The sequence below is a fragment of the Dromiciops gliroides genome, chromosome 3 (genome assembly GCF_019393635.1).
Source record: "Dromiciops gliroides isolate mDroGli1 chromosome 3, mDroGli1.pri, whole genome shotgun sequence".
Taxonomy (NCBI): domain Eukaryota; kingdom Metazoa; phylum Chordata; class Mammalia; order Microbiotheria; family Microbiotheriidae; genus Dromiciops; species Dromiciops gliroides.
In genome coordinates, this window is record NC_057863.1 from 665,051,901 (window position 1) to 665,074,948 (window position 23,048).

Below are 23,048 nucleotides of genomic sequence, written 5' to 3' on the forward strand. Positions count from 1 at the left end.
GGTGAGACAGACCTTTCCTGAAGACCGTCTGGGTTGTCTTAAGCCAGAAGATTGTTTCACTCCATCCTTTTGCAGGATTTGTGTAGCTCCAGAAAATGTTTAGATGCTTATTTTAATGTTGTTCCAGGGGGAAAAGGAGGAGAGCTCAGACAACTTCCGGGGTTCTCTGGGCCACCTTGGCTCTGCCTCCTATAGCCTGGGAGGCACTCAGTGGGCCACGCTAGCCCCAAGCCCTTCTTAGCAGAAGCACCAATTAGTGAAGAAGGGGATTAGAGGGGGAGGGCCTGGGTGAGAGGGTGGAGAAAGGAAGGCCCAGAAAAACTAGGGACAATTAAATGGGATTCCAGAATCCAGGAGTGGGTGGGGATGAAGGAATAAGCAATGCTAGTGCAGGTGAATGGAGCAAGGGTCAGAGATGGGAGGAGGGGTTGAAATTCAACTTCAGACACTTACTTGCTGTGTGACCCTGGGCAAGTCACTTAACCCTGTTTGCCTCAGTTTCCTCACCTGTAAAATGAGCTGTAGAGGGAAATGGGAAACTACTTTAACACCTTTGCCAAGACAACCACAGCAGGGCCCATGAAGAGCCGGACTATTTACAACCTCTGAAACAACAAGAAAACAGCATCTTCCCTCTGCCAGGCGCCTCGCTAGGGCCAGCGGGGCTTCTTGGAGCAAAGTTTGAAAATGGGCCAGTACTGGGGGAGGGGAAGAGGGTGGTTCCGGTTTCTTCATGTAATGATGAGGAGAGACGATGACCAGGAGGCCAGAGAGAGTCCCTGAGAGACGGGCAGGGCACGGAGTGGAGAGCAAAGACACTGGAGGATTCTACCGAGCCTGGGAAAGTGGAGCAAGGGAGAACATTGGTGGTTGGTATGAGGTGTGGTGGGACCTGACCCCAGGATGCAGATAAGCAATATTAGGGTCTTCAAGATGATATCCAAGAAAAGGATGGGTGCTGCATATCTTACAGATGCCCCATTATTCCAAAATCCCCTCCTGGTAGTTTCCCTCCCAGTTCTTTGTGATATGGGGAGAGCGATAGGAGAAAGCACGTGGGTCCTTAGGATTCCTCTGTAAAGAATTACACTCTCGCACAAGACCTAATCAGGAATAAGAGAACAGGTTTATTGGGGTACAAGAGAAACCGGCCGGGAGGAAGGGTTTGCCAGAACAAAACGCTTCCCCCCAACTGACTTGTGGGGTGCCATTTTATAGGGTTTCGATGGGGGTGGGTAAGAGTCTCTTATTGGGTGAGGGGTTGGTGGTCTTCCCGCATTGCGCTGTGGTAGGAAGAATCCCTCGTGAGAGATCTGGTGGTGGGTGTCAACTTTGTCCTGATGGGTCTAAGCAGTCTGCTGATGGGCGGTTCCAGGTGCTCTTCTCCTGGATTACCTCATCCAGATGCTTAGGAGGACTGGAATGTGGGGTGATGGTCCTGGAGCATGCTCAGTTCAATCTGTGCCGCTTATCTCTGTTAGGTGAGTGTGTGTGTGTCCTTGATTGTGTTCAAGGAGAGGCCTACTTGATTTCAAGGGAAAGCCCCTGAGGTTTCAAGGAAAAGGTTCCTTGAACCCCCCAGAGAATTGTTGGGGTGACCGGGGCCCATAATCCTCCCATGACATTTGTAATGCCCTTCTCTCCCTTTTGTTTAGCAAAGATACAAGACAGGCCTTCTCTTACTCCAGTGGAACCGTCACCAAGGTGACCTGTTTGCTGGCTATATATTCCTCTCCTAAAAAGTCTCTAGTTTACAAGACTTGAGATGAGCTTCTAATTCTTTGGGTGAGCTAGTCCCCCAATCCAGGTGGCAAGTCCCCCCAAACTAGAGAACCCTGGGCTGGATTTAGAAGGGGCCTCAGAGCCCTCCTGTGGCCTCAGAGGAACAAGGCTCAGAGCAGTCAATGACTTGGCCAGGGTCACGGGGCATTAAGGAACAGCCAGGATTCCAGGTTGGGTCAGATTTACAGCCATTTGGGAATGCCAAGAACATTTACTGATGTATCTCCAACTCAGAACATCCATGAGGTTTTGTTTTTTTTCTGAGCTGATTTCCAGACCACAGGAATACTCATAAGAGCCCCTATCTGGGGTTGTTTTGAGGACCAAAGAAGATCACAAGTGGAAAGCACTGTATGATTACTAGAGGCTAGAAATGGGACCGGGGGAGCTGGATTTGAACTGAGGTCCCAGTTCTAAATGCAGCACTCTTCCCCTCTCTCTACCAGGCAGCCTCCTATCATGGGTGGAAGGGGCAGGCCTCTGAAGAGTTCTCTCATGGGAGGAAGGGAGGACTTCTTGGGGAGGGGAGACACAGACCAAAAAGATTCTGAAAAAATGCTTCATTTCCGGATCCTGAGGTGGTTTCTCTACCAAAGGAGGAGTGGAGGAGGGGCAGATAATTGAGGGGCAGTGGAAACCTGGGATGGGAAGGGGGAGGGGAGCACCTGAGACCAGACTTACTTTTTCTGGCCAAAGACTCTGGGCTCTTTGATGTCCTCTTGGTCTGAGTAAAGGTGACTGAAGGTGGATAATGGCTACCCCAGAAATCCATCCTCCCACCCTCCCATTATTTATGTCTCTTCTGCCCTACCCCCTCACCCTTCCTGGCCATTCAAGGCCAAACTTGGCTCTACCCTGCTCAGCCTCCATCTAGCTCAGGTGGGGAGGGAGTGAGGTGGGGGGAGGGCTGAATGTCCAAAGCTCCCTTTACCCAGCCCAGGTTAGTCTGCTGGCCTGGGTTCAGGGCTACCACCCCTGCCCCAATAATGCAGACATGTATCCAAGCAGACCCCTCCGTCCTTTGAGCTTGGGTATCTGAGCTCAGATCCCCACCTCCAAACTGAATCAGATTTAGGACTCCCCAGAGACATCTCAGGGACTCTTCCAAGCCTGGGAGAAGGAGGCAAAGACCTTTAGCCTGTTGCCTTCCCAACTTACCCAGACCTACTTCTTCCCTACAAAATAATCGTGAATGATAAGCACTCCCATTTATACTGCACATTAAAGTTTCTCAATCAGCTTTCAACAACACACCATTACCTCATACCTGGACTATTACAGTAGGTGCTGGGGGTGGGGGATTCTGCCTGCCTCAAGTCTCTCCTCATTCAGTGCATCAGCCCCCAAACTCACTTTCCTAAAGTGCAGGTCTGACCATGTCACCACCCTCCCACACTCACTGAACTGCAGTGGCTCCCTATTGCTTCCAGGAGGAAATACAACATTCTCTGTTTGGCATTCAAAGCCCTGCATAACTTAGTCCTCTCCTACCTTGCCAATCTTCCACCTTTCTCCCTACCTGTACTCTTGGATCCAGGGACACTGGGCTGGCTCCTGGATGCTTCACTAACTAGACCCTCCATCTCTCAGCTCCCAGCATTTTCTCTGGCTGTCTCCCATGCCTGGAATAGTCCTCATCCTCTGCTCTGACCACTGACCTTCCTGGCTTCCTTTAAGTCCTAACTAAAATTCCCTCTTCTGCAAGAAGTCTTCTCCAACCCCTCTTCATTCCAGTGTTAGCCATTTCCCATTTTCCTGTGTGTAGCTTGCTTTGTTCATTGTATATTGTCTCCCCCATGGCACTAGTGGCTTCTGGAGGTCAGGGACTGTCTTTTGCACAGCTGCTCACTGGACCTGGAATCCTTAGCACTTATTGCAAATCCTGAAATCTAGTCATTAAGAGCTGAATAAGGGTCTTTTCTGTCATTCATTCATATGGTGAAAGAGGCAAGAGGAACTGAAAAGCAAATCCCAGTTCTCCATTCATTGAAGAGGGAGCCATAAATTCCCAGTCCCTGCACACAGGGCCCTTAGACGGAAAGCTGAGGGGCAGCTAGAACACAGGCCCTGGATTCAGGAGGACCTGAATTCAAATCCGGCCTCAGCCACTTAACAAGTACTAGCTGTGTGACCCTGGGCAAGTCACTTAACCCCAATTGCCTCACCAAAAAAAAAAAAAAAAGAAGAAGGAAAGCTGAGCAAGGGCAGAAAGGGGTCACAGCCCCAAGGCTCCTAAATTTTTAGATTAAGAAGGAACCTCAGAGACCCTCCAATTCCATGGCCAGCTCAGCCAATAACCTTGAACAGGCCAATCTCTCAATAAACATTAATTAAGGGGGCAGCTAGGTGGTGCAGTGGATAAAGTACTGGTCCTGGATTCAGAAGGACCTGAGTTCAAATCCTATCTCTGACACTTCACACTTACTAGCTGTGTGACCCTGGGCAAGTCACTTAATCCCAATTGCCTCACCCCCCCCCCAAAAAAAAAGATTAATTAAGCACCTTTCAGGTGGCACAGAAAATGGATTGCCTGTCCTGGAGTGAAGTCAAATCTGTTAGAAATGGGTAAACTGAGGCATGACTCCTGGTCTGTTGCAAAGAAGGAAGGCCATTTTATTCTCAATCTTGCAAGCACAGGCAGACACTCCAAAGGAGTGGTGCAACTTGTCCCAGTGACATTCCCCTTTTTATCCTAGATCTAACTCTAGGTCCCTCCCCCATCTGGGTTCACATTCTTCACAAGACTTCTAAACATGTAGATCCCCCCCCCCAAGATGTGGCACCACTGCTGCCCCCATTAGGTGGGGCAACCAGACCCTGAGATTTTATGATTCTTTGTTTTCTAACTTTAGAAAACCTCTGGTGGGCAGCTAGGTGGCGCAGTGGTAGAGCACTGACCCTGGAGTCAGGAGTATCTGAGTTCAAATCCAGCCTCAGACACTTAACACTTACTAGCTGTGTGACCCTGGGCAAGTCACTTAACCCCAATTGCCTCACTAAAAAAAAAAAAAAAAACAAACCAAAAACCAGAAAACCTCTGGTGACTCAGCAATGAAAAGGAAGGGAAATTTTGGGGACTGGGAATAAGCCTTTAGGGCTTGAATTATGTAGTCTGTGCTTATCTGAGAGGAACATGCTCTAGGGGTTAATTTAACTCAGCAAGAAAAAGGAAGGAATGGTGGAGATGGGGGGAGGGAAGAAGGCCCCAGGACTTGAATAATGTACCCTGCCTTCTGAGGAGGACACACCATTCCTATCCATCCCTTCTCTTTTTATTTCTTCATTTGTGTCTCTCCTCACCCATTGTTCTCCTCCCATGCCAAGTAAATCTTATCCACCATTTCTTTCATGTCCTGATATAGATTTTCTTTAATCCCTCATTGAAGGATCATCATTTGATACCCTTCTCCAACTCTTTTTTAGTGGGGTTACTACCTGCATTCCCTCCACCACTCCAATAATTAAGTTAATAATCAGGGAATTAGGCAGTGTGTGACTAACAGAGGTGCCAGAGCACGTAGGAGAAAGAACCCTAATTGCTTCCACCAGCTTCCATTTAGCCCTGAAAACCATCCACCCTCTGACCAAGAATTCCATTTCTGAGCAGGTGCGTGAGCCACCTTCCCAATGTCTGTGGCTATAGCTTTGACTGCTTCATACAGCTGAAGACCTAATCCTGTCCCAGACGTATCTTTCAGGAGGAAAGTTGGGCCCTAATTATCCCAATATACCATATACTTGTCCAATTCTTGGGAAGACATGGGTAAGCCGTCTTGGTCACAAATCCAATAGTGTCCTCTTAAGACTGGTTTTGTTCCTTGGAAAATTCTATCTTCATCATACTTTTGGTAACAACCCCCAGATATAACACAAGGAACTGTCAAATTGAGGGGTTGACCATCAATTAGGAAATGGCTAAACAAGCTGTGGCATATGATTGTAACTGGAATATTATTGTGCTACAAGAAATGACAAGCAGGATGATTTCAGAAAAATCTGGAAAAACTTATATGAACTTGTTTGGGACAAACTGCCTCAGTTTACCCAGACAACTCGAGGAGACCATCAAGTCAAGCAGAGACAGATTTATTACATCCTCATGAGGATGGGCAAAACCCAATTACACATTGAAGTCTTGCAAAGATATGCCCAATCTTTTAGGTTTTTATAGTAATCTTGAAAAGGACTGTTCCCACATACACCTAGGGTGGATGAGCTCACAATCTAACATCCAATCCTGTCTCACCCAAGATGCGTACCCAGGGGAGAAGGGGAAGGGGTACAAGTCTGAGGAATGTCAAAGAAAGAGGGAGGCAGAAATCACTCCCTTATCTGCCATGACAGGGACTGGGATTCTGACATGTGAGAGGGGAGTTTTTTATTACAGGCCATAAACTAAGGTGTAGCTCGCATGTGGGAACTAAGCAAAAGTAAAGTAAATAGTGCTAATTGGTAGAACTGTGACAAGTAATAAAACTTACTGGGGGACTGGATATCTCCCAGACCCCATCCCCAAAGTTTACAGAACTTCAGACTTGAGTTTTCATTACCCAATCAGCACTCATAACAAAAACAGAAAGAGGCAGGTCATAGAGACATTAACTATAACAATGATACACAGACGGGATAGAAATTCAAACTGATAAATGAAAATATTTTGAAGATGGGCCCAGGAATGAAATATTCTGACCATGGCAAGTTCTGGTCCCCAGATTCTGGTAGCTTTGATAGACAGTACCCACGAGCAAAGGTCACTTCCTGACCCCAAAGAAAAGCCACATGGCTTAAAGCCTTCTTCTCATGGTGGAGCTTTCCTACAGTAAGTCTCCAGCAGGTGGCATCACTCCAAGTGTTACATACTCATCCGGTCCCCTAGTTCTTAGCCATTACCAGACAGTTTTGATGACTGATGCTTTATAATACAGTTTTAGTTCTGCTGTGGCTAGGCCACTTGCCTTTGCATTTTTTTCCTTTAGCTTTCTTGGTATTCTTGACCTTTTGTTCTTCCAAATGAATTTTACTTTTTTCTAGCACTATAAGACAAGTTTTCTTGTAGTTTGCTGTTGTTTGTCCTTCATTCTCAAAGAGGATCATGACATTGGGGTGATTTCATGGGTCCAGTGGCAAGACATATATGAGGGTGACTGGAGATGGCCTAGGATATTTAAGGATATTGGGGTTAAGTGACTTGCCCAGGCTCACACACCTGGTCAAAAAAAATTGATAAAAGATGGGGAAACAATGGCAAAATGGGGCCTACGCTGGGATGATTTGGATGAACTGAATAAGTCTGGGAAGAATTGCCATTTTTATTATATTAGCTCAGCCTACTCATGAACAATTCTTATTTTCCAATTGTTTAGAACTGACTTTATTTCTAAATAATTACAAGTGTTTTGCAATTGTGTTCATATAGCTCTTGGGTTTGGCTTAGCAAGTAGACAGCCACCTATTTTATATTGTCTACAGCTATTTCAAATGGAATTTGTCTTTCTATCTCTTACTGTTGAGCTTTCTTGGTAACGTATAGAAATGATGATTCATTTGGGCTTATTTTATATCTTGTGATTTTGCTAAAGTTCTTAATTTTTTGAAGTAGTTTTTTAGTTGATTCTCTAAGTACACTATCATATCATCTGCAAAGTATAATAGTTTTGTTTCTTCATTACCTAATCCAATTCCTTAATTTTTTCTTCTCTTATTGTTAAAGCTAATATTTCTGATATGATATTGAATAAAAAGGGTGATAATGGGCATCTTCATTTCACTCCTGATCTTATTGGCATCTCTTCGAGCTCATTCCCATTGCAGATGATGCTTGTTGATCATTTTAGAGAAATATTAATTTTTTCTGCATCTACTGAGATAATCATATGATTTTTGTTGTTGTTATTGTTGTAGATATGGTCAATTATGCTTATAATTTATTTGATAATGATCCAGTCCTGCATTCCTGTTATAAACCCTACCTGGCTGTAGTATATGATCCTAGTGATATATTACTGTAATCTCTTTGCTAAAATTTTATTTTAAAATTTTGCACCAATATTCCTTGTTAAAATTGCTTTACAATTTTCTTTCTGTTTTGGCTCTTCCTCATTTAGAAATCATCACTATATTTGTGTTATAAAAGGAATTTTTTGGATTTTTTTGTTTTTTTGGCAGGGCAATGAGGGTTAAGTGACTTGCCCAGGGTCACACAGCTAGTAAGTGTCAAGTGTCTGAGACCAGATTTGAACTCAGGTACTACTGAATCCAGGGCCCCTGCTTTATCCACTACTCCACCTAGCTGCCCCATAAAAGGAATTTTTTGTTTTTGTTTTTTGGTGAGGCAATTGGAATTAAGTGACTTGCCGAGGGTCACACAGCTAGTAAGTATCAAGTGTCTGAGGCCGCATTTGAACTCAGGTCCTCCTGAATCCAGGGCCAGTGCTTTATCCACTGCGCCACCTAGCCGCCCCATAAAAGGAATTTTTTAAGAACAACTTCACCTATTTTTCCAAATAGTTTATATAATATTTGAGTTAATTGTTCTTTAAATGTTTGGTAGAATTCACTTATAAATCCATCTGGCTCTGGAAATTTTTTCTTAAGGACTTCACTGATGTCTGGTTTAATTTCTTTTCCTAAAATGGATTATTTAAGTATTCTATTTCCTCTTCTGTTAATCTGGGAAATTTATATATCTGTATTTATTTATTTATTGATTTATTTGTTTGTTTATTGCAAGGCAATGAGGGGTTAAGTGACTTGCCCAGGGTAACACAGCTAGTAAGTATCAAGTGTCTGAGGCTGGATTTGAACTCAGGTCCTCCTGAATCCAGGGCCAGTGCTTTATCCACTGAGCCACCTAGCTACCCCCTTTTATCATTCACTTTTTTTTTTTTTTAGTGAGGCAATTGGGGTTAAGTGACTTGCCCAGGGTCACACAGCTAGTAAGTGTTAAGTGTCTGAGGCCGGATTTGAACCCAGGTACTCCTGACTCCAGGGCTGGTGCTTTATCCACTGCGCCACCTAGCTGCCCCCCACTTTTTTTTTTAAAGTATTTTATTATTTTCCAGTTACATGTAGAGATAGTTTTCAACATTTGTTTCTATAAGATTTCCAATTTCAAATGTTTCTCCCTCCCTTCCCAAGACAGCAGGCAATCTGATATAGGTTATATATGTACAATAATATTAAACATATCTGCATTAGTCACGTTATAAGAGAAGAATCAGAGCAAAAAGGAAAAACCTCAAAAAAATAAAACAACAGCCCCCAAAACAAAAGAAATAGTATGGTTCAATCTGCATCTATATTCCACAGTTTGTTTTTTTGTGTGTGGATTTAGAGAGCCTTTTCATATTGAGTCCTTTGGAACTTTCTTGTACTGTTGTATTGGTGAGAAGAATCTAGTCTATCACAGTTGATCAACACATAATGTTATTGATACTGTGTACAATGTTCTCCTGGTTCTGCTCATCTCACTCATCATCAGTTCATGCAAGTCCTTCCAGGTTTCTCTGAACTCCTCCTGCTCATCTTTTCTTACAGCACAATAGTATTCCATTTCATTCACATGCCACAACTTGTCCAGCCATTCCCCAAAGGATGGGCAGCTCCTCCATTTCTAATTCCTTGCCACCACAAAAAGAGCAGCTATAAATATGTTTGTACATGTGGGTCCCTTTCCCTTTTTTATGATCTCTTTGGGAAAAATACCCAAAAGTGGTATTGCTGGGTCAAAGGGTATGGACAGCTTTATCGCCCTTTGGGCATAATTCCAAATTGCTCTCCAGAATGGTTGAATCAGTTCCCAGCTCTTCCAACAATGCATTAGTGTTCCAATTTTCCCACAGCTTCTCCAACATTTATTATTTTCCATTTTTGTCATATTAGCCAATCTGATAGGTGTCAGGTGGTACCTCAGTGTTGTTTTAATTTGCATCTCTCTAATCAATAGTAATTTAGAGGGGCAGCTAGGTGGCACAGTGGATAGAGCAATGGCCCTGGATTCAGGAGGACCTGAGTTCAAATCTGGCCTCAGACACTTGACACTAGCTGTGTGACCCCAATTGCTTCACACACACACACACAAACACACAGAAAAACATAGTGATTTAGAGCATTTTTTCATATGGCAATAGATAGCTTTGATTTCTTCATCAGAAAACTGCCTGTTCATATCCCTTGACCATTTCTCAACTGGGGAATGACTTGGATTCTTATAAATTTGATTTAGTTCTCAATATATTTTAGAAATGAGGCCCTTCTGATGATGAGTGAGATGAGCAGAACCAGAAGAACATTGTACACAGCATCATCAACATTGAGTGTTGATCTGCTGTGATGGACTAGATTCTTCTCACCAATGCAAGGGTACAGAAGAGTTCCAGGGAACTCATGATAGAAGAGGATCTCCAAATCCAGGAAAAAAAAAGAACTGTGGAGTATAGATGCTGAATGAACCATGCTATTTCTTTTGGTTTTGGTGCTGATGTTTTTCTATTTTGAGGTTTTTCGTCATTGCTCTGATTTTTCTCTTATAACATGACTAATGCAGAAATATATTTAATGTTATTATATATATGTATATATATGTGTGTGTGTGTATATATATATATATATATATATATATATATATATATATATATATATACACACATATATAACCTATATCAGATTACCTGCTGTCTAGGGGAGGAGGGAGGGAGGGGAGGGAGGGAGAAAAATCTGAAATTGTAAAGCTTGTATAAACAAAAGTTGAGAACTATCTTTACATGTAAGGGGAAAAAAGTAAAATACTTTCTTAATTAAAACAATATCTCTAAAAAAAAAAGAAATGAGGCCCTTATCAGAAGTACTGGACATAAAAATTATTTCCCAGCTTTCTGGCTCTCTTCTAATTTTGGATGCATTGCTTCTGTTTGTACAAAAACTTTTTAATTAATATAATCAAAATCATTCATTTTACATTTCATAATATTCTCTATCTGTTGTTTGGTCAGAAACTGTTCTCCTTTCCAAAGATCTGAAAGGTAGACTATTCCTTCCTCTCTTAATTTACCTATGGTATCACCATTTATGTCTAAATCATGTACTTTTTGTACCCATTTTGACCTTAGTTAAGTATAAGGTGTAAGATGTTGGTCTATGCCTAATTTTTGTGATACTATCTTCCAGTTTTCCCAGCAGTTTTTGTCAAATACTGAATTCTTATCCCAGAAACTGGAGTCTTTGGGTTTATCAAACAGTACATTACTAAAGTTATTTACTACTGTGTCTCCTGTGCCTAACCTATTCCATTGATCCTCCACTCTACCAAATAGTTTTGATGACTGCCACTTTATAGTAGAGCTTCAGATTTGGTATAGGTAACCCACCTTCCTGTGCATTTTTTTTTCATTATTTCCCTTGATATTCTTTTTTTTTCCTTTGTGAAGCAAATGGGGTTAAGTGACTTGCCCAGGGTCACACAGCTAGTAAGTGTTAAGTGTCTGAAACTGGATTTAAATTCAGGTCCTCCTGAATACAGGGCTAGTGCTTTATCCACTGTGCCACCTAGCTGCCCCTACCTTGATATTCTTGACCTTTTGTTTTTCCATATGAATGTTGTTATTATTTTTTCTAGCTCTATAAAATAATTTTTAGGTAGTCTGATTGGTATGCCATTAAATAAGTAAATTAATTTAGATAGAATTGTCATTTTTATTATATTAGCTCAGCCTATCCATGAGCAATTGATATTTTTCCAATTATTTAGATCTGATTTGATCTGTGTGAAAAGTGTTTTGTAATTGTGTTCATAGAGTTCCTGGGTTTGTCTTGACAAGTAGACTCCCAAGTATTTTATATTGTCTACTATTACTTTAAATGGAATTTCTCTTTCTATCTCTTGCTGCTGGACTTTGTTGGTCATGTATAGAAATGTTGATGATTTATGTGGATTTATTTTATATCCTGCTACTTTTCTAAAGTTGTTGTTTCAAGAAATTTTTTAGTTGATTCTCTAGGATTCTTTAAGTATACCATCATATCAGTTTTGTTTCCTCCTTGCCTATTCTAATTCCTTTAATTCCTTTTTCTTCTCTGATTGCTAAAGCTAACATTTCTAGTACAATATTAAATAATAGAGGTGATATCGGACATCCCTGTTTGACACCTGAGGAAAGGGGAGGTGGAATGGGGTTAATTACAACATATGAAGAGGTGCAAAAAAACTATTACAATAGAGGGAAAGAAGGGAGGGGTGAACATTGTTTCAACCTTACTCTCATTAGATTCGATTCGAAGAGGGAATTACATATATGTTCATTTGGATAAAGAAATTTAGCTTATTCTTTAGGGAAGTAAAAGGGCAAGAGGAAAAGGGGGGCTGACAGAAGAGAGGGCAGAAGCAGGGGAGAAAAGGGTAAAGAAAAGGGAGGGGGGGCAGCTGGGTGGCGCAGTGGATAAAGCACCAGCCCTGGATTCAGGAGAAACTGAGTTCAAATCCAGCCTCAGACACTTGACACTTAACAGCTATGTGACCCTGGGCAAGTCACTTTACCCTCATTGCCCCACAGAAAGAAAGAAAGAGAAAAAGAAGTAAAAGATGTTAAAAAAAAAAAAAGAGGGGCAGCTAGGTGGCGGAGTGGATGGAGCACCAGCCCTGGATTCAGGAGTACTTGAGTTCAAATCTGGCCTCAGACACTTGACACTTACTAGCTGTGTGACCTTGGGCAAGTCGCTTAACCCCCATTGGCCCACAAAACAAAAACAAAAACTATGTTTTTAAAATTCACTTTTTATAAAGGTCAAGAATATCAAGGTAATTAATGAAAAAAAAAGCCCACAACTGGGGAAATTGAAACAGTTTGGCAGAAACTGGGTATAGCAACATCTCAGCATATGCCAAGATTGGGTCAAAATGGGTACATGACTTAGACATCTGGGGTGATTTCATAGGCATATTAGGTTAGCATGGAATGTTTACCTGTCAGATCCATGTGTGAGGAAGGACTTCTTGTTGCTGTTGTTTTTTTTTTTTTAGTGAGGCAATTGGGGTTAAGTGACTTGCCCAGGGTCACACAGCTAGTAAGTGTTAAGTGTCTGAGGCCAGATTTGAACCTAGGTACTCTTGACTCCAGGGCCGGTGCTCTATCCACTGCGCCACTTAGCTGCCCCTGCTGTTGTTTTTTAATCTTTCATTCTCGAAGAGGACTATGACATTGGGATGGGAAGTCATGACTTGTAGTGAATTGGATTTAAGTGAAGAATGGTTGTACAAAGTCACCAACCTCACTCTCTCATCCACATCAATCTGGGTATACTGGCAAGAGATATATTAGGACAAGTGGAAATGGCCTGAAATGTTTAAGGTAATTGGGCTTGTTACTTGCCAAGAGTCACACAACTAGTAAGTGTCTGAGGTCAGATTTGAACTCAGGTCCTCCCAATTTCAGGGCCAATACTCTATCCACTGGGCCACCTAGCTTCCATACAGTTGTGGTATATACTTGTGATGAAATACTATTGTGGCATCAGAAATGGAGAGCAGATTGCTTTCAGAAAAACCTACAAAGATCTAAATGAACTGGTGCAAAGTGAAGTGAACAGAACCAAAAGAACATTGTACGTATTAATAGAAATACTGTATGATGATTAATAGTGAATGAATTGGAAATTCTCAGCAATATAATGATATGTGAGAAATGATCATTAATAACCAATATCTTGGGGAGATTGAGCTGTTCCCATCTTCCAAAGTCCTGTGAGAATATTATTACCAGCCCCCTGACCTTGCTGAGAGAACATTTCTAAGGTTGATCTTTCTAAGGTCAACCCAGTGTCAGGAAGTTACTGCCTTCAAGTCACATCAATCAATGGACTTGAATGCTACCAGCCAATTAGCTTGGAACAGTGTGTGGGGACCACCTCTCTTCCTGACCCGCAGGGAGCTTCTGCTTGTGAAGACACAGGATATTCCTCTTGGTAGCCTGGGTCTGCTTTGTGGTGACAGCTTTTTCTTCTTTCTCTACCACACATCTTAGCTAGGCTTTCCTATTGTTCTGAACTCTACATGTTCTCTCTTTGCTAACCTCTAATATACTTTGATAAATGCTTAATGCCTAAACTGGTGCTAAAGCTTCTAATTTATAAGTAAATCCTAGCTAGCTTTCCCCACACTGGGGACAGAAATAGGCTTCTACTCCTTAGTGGAGACCTGTCACAGTCCTGACTTTAGGTCCAGTTTTCCCTTGATAATTAGATTGCATTAACTTTACTAGATCTTGGTCAGACTCCTGCCAACCTTCTAGGAAACTTAATCTAGGGTGGGAAAGCCCATTGTTTTCTTCTCAGGCTTGGGTGGAAATAGATCATTTTGTCTAGATAGCTGAAGGCTGGAGGTTGTCCAATTAGAGATAAGTTCTCTGTCCACTCTCAGTTCTCCATTGAAAAGGGTATGGGGCAGCTAGGTGGCACAGTGGATAGGCGCACCTGCCCTGGAGTCAGGAGTACCTGAGTTCAAATCTGGCCTCAAACACATAACACTTACTGTGTGACCCTGGGCAAGTCACTTAACCCCAATTGCCTCACTAAAAAAAAAAGAAAAGAAAAAGAAAAGGGTATACATTCTTTGAATTGAGAGCCCCAGCCTAAAGTTATGGGTGCGGTGGTGAAGAGATACTCAGCCCTTCATTTTCCTGTAGCCCACTTCCAATCACATTAACAAATTAGATGTGATTGCCATTTGATGAACCACCTACTGTTTTGAGGAGTATATATACTAAGTCCACTGCCATGATAATCTTTGATCTAAGAGAGACAAATGACCACCCTTTTATTAATAGCCTGCTGGCCTTATTAATAAAATTATTCAATTACCCAGAACTTATGTCTCTTAAACTTTTTAATCGTCAGAGATACCAGCCAATTCCAAAGGACTTATGATGAAAAATACCATCCAACTCAAGAGAAAGAATTAATGATCTCTAAAGGCTGGCCCAGGAACCAGGTCCCCTGGGGAAATCTACAACTGTGACGCCCAGATTCCCAGCATGCCTTGGGCTCTGCAGAGGCCACAGGAAAAGCCGCCCCCCCAATGTGGGTGACGTCATCGTACCGTCATTCTGGGAAATGTAGTCCGCACGTGTGGCGCCGCTGCCTGGACCTGGCCAGAAGGCCCCGGGGGGCGTGTAGCAGGCGGAGCTGGAAGAAGGCCAAGGGGGTTCTGCTGAGGAGGGAAGGGGATGGAGGGGGACAAGTGCTGGAGGTCTGGGGAAGGAGGAGCTCTCAGAGAGGACCAGGGCCCGGGGGTGGAGTCTAGAGGCCCGGGAGGAGGGGAGGGGAAGAATGGGGCCATCCCATTGGCCGAGGCGTTGCACGTGACGGAGGGCAGGGCTTGGGGAGGAGAGGCAGCCCGGGTCCGGAGATCCTGGCCCTGGGTGTGATTGGAGGAAAGGGCCCAGCCGGGGCCTGGGGGGCGGGGCTCTGGGGACTAGGAGGAGCCTCCCAGCGTGGGCGGGCAGAAAACCCGGACTGGAGACTGGGATCTCTCCGCCTCCTCCCCCGGGGCCGAGATCTCTCTGCCTCCTTCCCCCGGCTGAGATCTCTCTGCCTCCTCCCCCGGGATCTGAGATCTCTCTGCCCCCTCCTCCCCCCGATCTGAGATCTCTCTGACTCCTCCCCCTGGGCTGAGATCTCTCTGCCTCCTACCTATGGGCCGAGATCTCTCTGCCTCCTCCCTCCTCCCCAGCTGAGATCTCTCTGCCCCCTCCCCCCGGGATCTGAGATCTCTCTGCCTCCTCCCCCCGCCCCAGCTGAGATCTCTCTGCCCCCTCCCCCTGGGCTGAGATCTCTCTGCCCCCTTCCCCTGGATCTGAGATCTCTCTGCCTCCTCCCCCAGGACTGAGATCTCTCTGCCCCCTTCCCCTGGATCTGAGATCGCTCTGCCTCCCCCCCCCCCATCTGAGATCTCTCGGTCTCCTCCCCTCAGATCTCAGATCTCTCCGACCCCTCCCCCCGGGCTGAGATCTCTCTGCCCCCTTCCCCTAGGTCTGAGATCTCTCTGCCTCCTACCCCTGAGCCGAGATCTCTCCGCCTCCTCCCAGCAATTTGGGCACTTTAGTCTGTTGGCTAATTGGGGGATGCATCGGAATGAGGAGTGTCTTGGAAGCAGACTGACCCACCAGGAGGCTGCTGTAAGAGTCCAAGGGTAAGGTGATGAGGGCCTGCCCCAAGGTGGTTGCAGTATCAGCAGAGGAGGGGGTGGATTGGAGAGATATTGTCCAGGTGGCACCAACAGTATTGGCGACAGGTTGGATAAAGGGGATGAGAGCTTGGAGTCAAGGATAGCACCTCAGTTGTGAGTTTGAGGGACTGGGAGCATGGGGTTGCCCTGACAGTGATAAGGAAGGGGGAGGTGGGGGAGGCTTTAGGGAGAAAGATAATGAGCTCCGTTTTGACTGTACTGAGTTAAACATGTCTCTGAGACATCTACTGAGGATGTCTGAAAGGAAGTTGAAGGAGAGGCAGCTCAGGGTGAATGGCCTCAATTCTCAAAGCAAAATCAAAGGCAAGACACTTAGATGAGAATGTTTGAGGAGCCAATGGTCAGTCAACACTTATTAAGTGCCTACTGTGTGCCAGGCATTGTCCTGAAGTCTGGAGAGTCAAATACAGAAGAAAGACAGTCCTTGCCCTCCAGTAGCTTACATGCCAAGTGAGGAATACAGCTCAGAAAAGGAAGCTGCAAAGAGGGGTGAGGAGAACACCCTAGAACTCGGGCTGGTGGAGTATTCCATCCCAAGCCCATACTTACTGCTTTAATCCCATACTGAGAGGGGACTGAGGACGGAGTCAGCCTTTTCCCAGCATGTCTCACTGTGACCTCACACCCTGTCTGGGCCCCTCCTGGTGTCATTTCTAGAAGATGTTGTTTCTCTTCATGAAGCTGATCCACTGAGGTCTGTCTCTTCAGCATCAGTGGTTGGAGCATAGTTTGCCTTGGGTTCCAACAGACATCATCCTGTCATTTTGGAGAGTCTGCCCCAGGACCACTTTTCTCAGCCTTGGATTGACATGGGGGGCTGCTCCATTCCTGCTATGGGAGCCATGTGCACAGCAGTGTATGTGGTGACCACCTGAACTCACTGAACCCATTGCCATCCAGTTCAGTTCACTGACACCCAAGATGTCCGTGTCTCCATCTTCTGTTTGACCACATCTGGCTTGCCTTGATCCACAGATCTAACAGTCCAGGTTCCTGTGCCACACTGATCTCCACACCGTTGCACTTGGCTTTTCTCACCAGACCCATCTGCAGCTGAGCTTGCTTTTGGCTTTGGCCCAGCTGCTGCATTCTTTCTGGGGCTACTTGGGGTTGTCCTCTGCTCTTCCCCAGTGGCACGTTGGGCTCCTTCTGGCCTGAGGGGCTCATCCTCCAGTGTCATCTCTTTTAAAATCTTTTCTTTTGGTTTTCTTGGCAAAGGCACTGGAGTGGTCACCATTTCCTTCCCTATTTCATCCCATTTTGTCAGAACTCTCCACTCTGACCCGTCCATCTCTGGTAATCCAGCATGACATAGCTCCTAGTTTCCTTGAGCCCCTACACAAGGCCCTCTGCCACAACAAGGCAGTGATCCAGGAGGGGGCCGCATAGTAGGCCCTCAATACAGGTTTGTTTCCTTGTTTCCTCCATACAAAATATGTAGAAGGTCAATTGCAGGAAATCCAACAGAGAAGGTGGACCAAGAAAGACTCCTTGAAGAAAATGGGATTTTACACAAGACTTGAAGGAATCCAGTGAAACCAGGAGACAGAAACAAGAGGGGAGGGGGGCAGCAGGCAAGGGATGGGGGTGGGGGGTGATGGGGAGGAGCCTTGAAAATGTAGTCAGGAGATGAAGAGTCACCTATGAGAAATAACAAGGAGCCCAGTGTCACTTTATCCATCCTGAGAACAGGGAGAGGAATAAGGGAGGAAGGAGGGAGGATGGTGGTGGAAGTTGTAGAGGAATGGGGGAGGGGGAACTTTTAGGAGTGACCAGCCTTGGGGGTGGTAGCCCAAGTGGAATTCGAACCTTGGGGTGGATTGTGGAAGATTGGAAGGAGTCCAGGGCAGAAGAAGGGTCATTCCAGTGGCAAGAGTGTTCTATGACGGAGGGCAAAGCTTGGGGGAGAGAGGGAGGCAAGGTCCTGAGGTCCTGGGCCTGGGTACTGCTGGTAGAAAGCTCTGATTTGGGGGCTTTAGGGTCAGAGCAGGGTGGGGCTCTTGGAGCCAGGCCCCACCCAAAAAGCTAGATCTAAAGCAGAGCCCTTAGACCTGAGGTCCCTATGCCTTCTTTCCTCAAAGATCAGATTTCTCTGCCCTCTTCCCTTGGAGCTGAGATCTCTCTGCTTAAAGTATTTTATCATTTCCAGTTACATATAAGCAAATACATATAAGGATATTTTTCAACATTTGTTTTCACAGGATTGTTAGTTCCAAATTTTTCTCCTACCCTCCCTTCTCTCCCTCTTCCCCAAAATGGAAAGCAGTCTGATATAGGTTGTATATGTACAATCACATTAAACATATTTCTACATTAGTCATCTTGTGAAGGAAGAATCAGTGTCGTGGGAAAATAGGGTAGGGGGTTTGGAAAGGGGATAGGGGTTTGGGGTCCTTAGGAATTCCTCTTTAAAGAATTACACCCTCTTGCATACAAAAGGAGTTAGAATAAGATGGTAGTTTATTTAGAGGAAGGGAAGGGAAACCATGAAAGAAGTCCTTAGACTTCTCATGGGGAGAAAGGCACAGGGCGTGGCTCTGAGATACCAGTCTCCTTGAGCAGGAGACTGGCAGGTACTTTTATAGAGGACTGATGGGGGTGACCATCTGATTGTGGAAAGTTCCTTTAGTGAGGGAGGACCCTCCCCTACTGGTGCTGGCTGGAGGAATTGGGTAAGGGGTAGCTGCAGATCTCTCAAGCCATCTCCTCAGAACACAAAGGAAGCAGGCACACCTAATCTTATCTCCCCAGGGTTGAGGGAGACTAGAATGAAGGGTGGGGGTTGGGAGCTAGCTCATTTGGATCTGGTTCCACTTATCTCTCTAGGCTTGTCTGTCCTCTGGTCTAGTTTCTCAAGGAGAAGGTTCTTTGATGTGCCCCAGAGAACTTCTGGGATACTCTGGGCTGTGATGAAATAATGGGATTTAGCAGATACTCAAAGACCCACCTGGAGGTTAATCTAGACTGATTGAATCAAGTGAGAATGATTAACTGCTGATTAGCCTACTTCAAGTTAACTGGATTGTAATCACACCTTGAGAACACCTTCAGAACCAATGGATTTGGATGATACCAACCAATCAGCTTGAAGCAGTGTGTAAGGACTGCCTCTGTTCCAGACCTATAAAAAGCTTCCAGAATCAGCTTGCTGGAGAGTTTGTGATTGAAGCAGGCTTTTGGCAGAGGACTTGAGGAAGAACCAGACCAGGCTGGAACTCTAGGCTAAATAGGCTTTTTTCTTAACTTTCTGAACTCCATGTGAATATCTGTATGCTTTAATAAATGTTTAATGCCCAAGGACTGGTGCTAAAGCTTCTAATTTAAGGCGACCACAATTTAGATTTTAAACATCACAGGGCCCATAACAAGAGCACAAGGGAGAAACCTCAAAAAAGAAGGAAAAAAAAAACAGTCCAAAAGTAGAAAGAGTATGGTTCAATCTGCATTCATAATTCACAATTCTTGTTTCTGGATTTTGAGAACATTTTCTATTATGAGTTCTTTGAAACTGTTTTGGATCATTGCACTGCTCAGAAGAGCAAAATCTATCCCCATTGTTCATCAAACATTGTTGTTGTTTCTGTGTACAATGTTCTGGTTCTGGTTCTGCTCCTCTCAGTCAGCATCAGTTCATGTAGGTCCTTCCAGGTTTCTCTGAACTCCTCCTGCTCATTGTTTCTCATAGCACAATAGTATTCCATTCCATTCATACGCCACAACTTGTTTGGCCATTCCCCTAAGGATAGGCACAAAGAGAGCTGCTATAAATATTTTGTACTTGTGGGTCCTTTTCTCTGGTCTCTCTGGGATACAGACCTAGCAGTGGTACCACTGGGTCAAAGGGTATGAACACTTCTATAGCAAAAACAGTATCTACCTTCTTCCAGAGGTGCATTAATCAAGCATACTCTTTATAACTACTGAAACAAGATTTCTCCCTTCTTACTCCCATTTTCTATTCTTTTCTAAATTCTCTCTTTACCCATTCTCCTCTAGATTCTCTTATTCCTAGGAGACTACAGGATTAGATTTGCTTTCCTTGTTAGCCTTTCACTTGATTAAGATTTATCATATATCCTTTTCTATGAGTTTTTCCTCCCATTTTAATAACTCTTCATGTTCTATAATTTATTTCCACAAAAGAAAAAAAATCCACTCTTGGTGCCACAGCACATCTGGAGGATGGTAGTTCCTGAACTTTCAATCCTATTTCTCCCACTATCACTTCTTTTTTTATTTTTGCTTTCAGCCTTATCTACACATGTCCATTGAGAAACAATCCTCTTAATCATTACTCAGTTATTATGGTACTTTAATTGTCCTTGATTGCTATACATCAGTTGCTTCAGGAGTTTGAGAAAGAAATCGTTTTTGCCAGTCTGTTTGTCTTTCTAGGAATATTTTGAACACCCCTTTCTTATTGAGTGTCCATCTTTTTTCATTTGTACTTGGGCTCATATGTGTGGGGTAGGTCATCTTGGGGATCATCTTGGGATCCTTTTTTCTTCTTTAGAACACATTATAGCATTCCCCCTTGTGCAATCTAATAGTTACAGAATAAGCTTGTGTTATTTAAGTTTCCTTTCCTTTATTTATTTATTTTTTTGGTAAGGCAATTGGGGTTTAGTGACTTGCCTAAGGTCACACAGCTAGTAAGTGTTAAGTGTCTGAGGCCAAATTTGAACTCAGGTCCTCCTGACTCCAGGGCCAGTGCTCTATCCACTGCACCACCTAGCTGCCCCCTCCTTTACTTTATACTTGATGGTATTTGTGTTGGTCACTTGCAGAGATTTTTTTTCTTTTTTTCTCATTGGACTTATTCCATAAAATTAGCATTTATTCTGATGTTTCAAGTCTATGGCTTTTTGTTAGAGTAAATATGTATATTCTGACATGGACTGTGTCTACTGTGTTCAGAATGTCTAGGCAGTATTTTTGCTTTCTTTCTTTATATTTTGCGTTATATTCTGTAAATATTTTTAAATTTTTTTCTTTTTACCATTTTCTTTAAAGAATTTTAAGTCCTGGATTTCTGGGGCAGAGCCAAGATGGTGAGGAAAGGCAGTAAGCTTTCAGAGGGGCTCCCTGTAGAAGGGGGCATTTTAGTTAGGACTTAAAGGAAGTCATGAAGGTCAGTGATCAGAGCAGAGGATGAGAACTATTCGAGGCACGGGAGACAGCCAGAGAAAATGCTGGGAGCTGAGAGATGGAGGGTCTAGTTAGTGAAGCATCCAGGAGCCAGCCCAGTGTCCCTGGATCCAAGAGTACAGGTAGGGAGAAAGGGAAGAAGACTGGCAGGGTAGGAGAGGGCTAAGTTATGCAGAGCTTTGAATGCCAAACAGAGCTTTTTGTATTTGCTCCTGGAAACAATAGGGAGCCACTGAAGTTCAGTGAGTGTGGGAGGGTGGTGACATGGTCAGACCTGCACTTTAGGAAAGTGAGTTTGGGGGCTGATGCACTGAATGTGGAGAGACTTGAGGCAGGCAGAGCCCCCCCCCCCCCCCCCCAGCAGCTATTGTAATAGTCCAGGTATGAGGTAATGGTGTGTTGTTGAAAGCTGATTGAGAAACTTTAATGTGCAGTATAAATGGGAGTGCTTATAATTCATGATTATTTTGTGGGGAAGAAGTAGGTCTGGATAAATTGGGAAGGTAACAGGCTAAAGGCCTTTGCCTCCTTCTCCCAGGCTTGGAAGAGTCCCTGAGATGTCTCTGGGGAGTCCTAAATCTGATTCAGTTTGGAGGTGGGGATCTGAGCTCAGATACCCAAGGTAAAAGGAAGGAGGGGTCTGCTTGGAGACATGTCTGTATTATTGGGGCAGGGGTGGTAGCCCTGAACCCAGGCCACCAGACTAACCTGGGCTGGGTAAAGGGAGCTTTGGACATTGAGTCCTCCCCCCCACCTCACTCCCACCCACCTGGACTAGAAGGAGGCTGAGCAGGGTGGAACCAAGTTTGGCCCTGAATGGCCAGAAAAAGTGAGGGGGTGGGGCAGAAGAGACATAAATAATGGGAGGGTTGGAGGATGGATTTCTGGAGCAACCATTATCCATCTTCAATCAGCTTTACTCAGACCAAGAAGACATCAAAGAACCAGGAGTCTTTGGCCAGAAAAATTAAGTTTGGGTCTCAGGTGCTCCCCTCCCCCTTCCCATCCCTGGTTTCCACAGCCCCTCAGGTATCTGCCCCTCCTCCACCCCTCCTTTGGTAGATAAACCACCTCAGGATCCCAGAATGAAGCATTTTTTCAGAATCTTTTTAGTCTCTGTGTCTCCCCTCCCCAAGTTGTTCTCCTCCCTTCCTCCCATGAGAGAACTCTTCAGAGACCTGCCCCTTCCACCCATGATATGAGGCTGCCTGGTAGAGAGAGGGGAAGAGTGCTGCATTTGGAATTGAGCCCTAGGTTCAAATCCATCTCCCCCTGGGTATGACTCTAGTAGTCATACAGTCCTTTCCACTTGTGATGTCCTTTGAACCTCACAACAGCCTTGCCAAGTAGGGGCTATTATCCCCATTTTACAGATGAGGAAACTGAGGCTGAGAGGTGCAGTGACCTTTGACCTTCCCAGGGCCTTAGCTAGGACATGTCTGAGGGAGAATTCTTAACTGGGTCTGACTGACTCCAGGCCCAGGGCTCTATCTATCCACTTAGTCCCAGCTGCTAAGTCACTGAACCTCAGCTTTCATTTCTGTACAATGAGAGGGCTGGATGGAGTGACCTCTAACTAGCCCTGTCAGGTTTCAAATATATGTGTGTTCCTGTGATCTGGAAATCAGCTCAGAAATAAACTCAAAAATGCTCTGAGTTGGAGTCAGTAAATGTTCTTGGGTTTCCCAACTGGCTATAAAAATCTTTTATTCTTCCATGTGTATTTTGTTCTATTCCTCTCTCTATTTTTGAACCAATGCAAGATGGTCTTGATATCATAATACAATATTAAGTCTGGAAGTGTTATTCTCCCATACTTTTAATTGTTTTTCCAACTGATCATTTGATCAAATTCTTTAATATATTTCCTTGGTAAATTGAT

At 44.3% G+C, this 23,048-nt stretch overlaps 1 protein-coding gene across 3 annotated transcripts in view; it reads left to right on the top strand.

Moving 5' to 3' along the window:
- The first annotated feature begins 15,703 nt into the window (after window positions 1–15,703).
- LOC122751837 (zinc finger protein 665-like) overlaps window positions 15,704–23,048 on the top strand; it is a 34,039-nt gene continuing 26,694 nt past the window's right edge. For all 3 annotated transcript variants that reach the window (XM_043999023.1, XM_043999021.1, XM_043999022.1), the window contains exon 1: window positions 15,704–15,961. The gene's annotated coding sequence lies outside the window, so the exon portion shown is untranslated. The remainder of the gene's footprint in view (window positions 15,962–23,048) is intronic.